This window comes from Cyprinodon tularosa, unplaced genomic scaffold, assembly GCF_016077235.1.
Source record: "Cyprinodon tularosa strain WSP-4 unplaced genomic scaffold, ASM1607723v1 ctg504, whole genome shotgun sequence".
In the NCBI taxonomy this organism is placed as follows: Eukaryota; Metazoa; Chordata; class Actinopteri; order Cyprinodontiformes; family Cyprinodontidae; genus Cyprinodon; species Cyprinodon tularosa.
The window spans coordinates 317157-319639 of record NW_024039235.1 but is presented as its reverse complement, the minus strand read 5'-3'; the positions used below and the strand labels follow the sequence as shown (position 1 = coordinate 319639).

The window sequence follows — 2483 nt, the reverse complement described above, 5'->3', positions numbered from 1 at the left end:
AGACTTTACAGCCATCACTGTTCCCAACAACCTCAATAACGTGTTACATTCATGCTGATTCTTGCCCAGTTTCTCTTTGTCACTTAAACAATATGCTGCTGTCATTTTGATCATCTCTGATGTTGCTGCTATTTTTCACATATCCATTACTGCAAAAAATGTCCACAGCTGTTTATTGATTATTAACCCATGGGGGCAGAACTTTACACTGTGTTTTATCATATCATTTGTTTAAATTTTGTATATGGCTGCTTGCACAAACACACTGTTTTAACCACTTTTTAAGCATTTCTAGTCATACACATTACAGTGTCGTGTTGTATTGTGTCGGCTGGTGTTGCATAGCTTTGGCGTTGACATTTGGAGCGTTAAATTCACAATTTAAAGTTATGTCCCCATGGGTTAGCTGTCAGTGCTAATTCTCTGTTCAAGGAAACCTATAGGATTTAGACCAAAATTTCTCACGTCTTCAGCCCTGGCAAGTCTCAAGTAGCTTGAGCAATAGAGCTCTTGTTGAAATTGACCGAAGTTGTCCTTTAACTGAGGAATCTATACATTATACCAAAGGTGTCTGGCATCAAGAGGGAAAAAAAAGACATTGATATGTCAATAGGCAGAGTGTAGTGTCTAATGTCTATAGGCCTTAAGGTGCACCCTCCCATAATTCAAAGGAACCAACTTTCTTTTAAAAGTCTGATCATACTGAGCATGAATCAGAATGTTAACACTGAACATTTTGGGTTGCACTACATGTTTCAGGTAGTCAATGTATTTCCATACATTGAAAATGCAATGGAAACGCATTACAGGAACATGACTCTCCATGAGCTAGGGGAAGGTGCAATGCAATTTGCAATGTTTGGAAAATACACTGACTACCTGAAACATGTAGTGCAAAATGTTCAATGTAAACATTCTGATTCATGTTAAGCATGATGAGACCTTTAAAAAAATAAATAAATAAAAAAAGTTGGATTATGTGGGGGGTACACGGTTGGCCCCTTAGCTCCCCGCCTACCAGTTAAACTTTAAGTAATGGAAAACTGCAACCCGTATTCTCACCTTTTTTGTCTTTTCCTTTGTACTGATTTGACTGGTTGAGATGGTTGTATCATTTATAGTGGTATATGTGTTTCTTCTCTCTTCTGTTAACCTAGATGTTTCTTCTCTATTAATCCGGAGAAGGGGACGAAAGTGGAACAAACAAAAACAAAACGGCTCCATGTGAATCCAAGAGTCCTTACTTTGATTCAGGACCTCTCAGACCATGAATGGCGAGCTATTTAAAAAGGTATGTGTGCTAGTGCTAATGCTACTGCTGTCCTTGATTATTGACTGACTTTACTAATGAAACTAATGGAGGTTATGTATTTCTTTCTCTTCTCTCTTCCATTAGATGTTCCTTCAAGTGACCGCAATAGTGAACACCCATATGTTTCTCTAGATGTTCTTCTAGAAGCAATGCAGTTGCATGTTAATCTAAGCTTCTGTAACTTGGTTCATGACCTTTTCAACCATGAATGGCGAGCTGTTTGAAAAGGTACAGTACAGGCCAAAAGTTTGGACACACCTTCTCAATCAATGTTTCCTTTATTACCATGTCTATTTCCATTGTAGATTCTCGTTGAAGGCATCAAAACTATGAATGAACACGTGGGAATTATGTTCAATGCATCCAGAGAGTATTCACACCCCTCTCAATGTTTCAGCATTTGTTGCATTGCAGTCATGTCCTTCAGTCAAATAAGTTCATTTTTTTCTCCCTGATCTAGAATCCGTGCCCCATAATGACAGCAAAATACAGAATTGTTGAAGTTTTGGCAAATCATTAAAAAAACTGAAATATCCACATGGGCATAAGTATTCACACCCTATGTTATAACACTCTTGCTGTCATTATGGATCACTGAGTCTAGATCAAGGAGAAAAAAATTAACTTATTTGACTGAAGGAGATGACTGCAATACAACAAATTGTGAAACATTGAGGAGTGTGAATACTTTCAGGATGTACTGTACATAATTCCCACGTGTTCAGTGTACGTGTGCTAATGCTACTGTTGTCCTTGATTATTGACTGACTTTACTAATGAAACTAATGGAGATTATGTATTTCTTTCTCTTCTCTATTCCATTAGTTGTTCAAGTGACCGCGACAGTGAACACCCATATGTTTCTCTAGATGTTCTTCCAGAAGCAATGCAGTTGCATGTTAATCAAGCCTTTACCATGATTCACAAGCTCTCCATGAATGGCGAGCTGTTTAAAAAGGTGTGTGTGCTAGTGCTACTGTTATCTTTGATTATATTGACTTTGCTAATTAAACTAATGGAGATTATTGTGTTTGTTTCTCTTCTCTATTCCCCTAGGTGTTACTTCAAAGTGATGGAGCCGATGAACACCTATATCACCTTTTTTCGTGGCTCTATATTAACAAGGTTCACATTTATTCACTCACAATCCCTCTCTCTCACAAACAGAAGT

At 37.7% G+C, this 2483-nt stretch overlaps 1 long non-coding RNA gene across 1 annotated transcript; it reads left to right on the top strand.

Moving 5' to 3' along the window:
• The first annotated feature begins 1146 nt into the window (after window positions 1–1146).
• Window positions 1147–2483, top strand: LOC119795234. The gene is made up of 4 exons (XR_005282308.1): window positions 1147–1291; window positions 1397–1540; window positions 2138–2270; window positions 2369–2483. It is a non-coding gene; the product is annotated as an uncharacterized LOC119795234 (long non-coding RNA).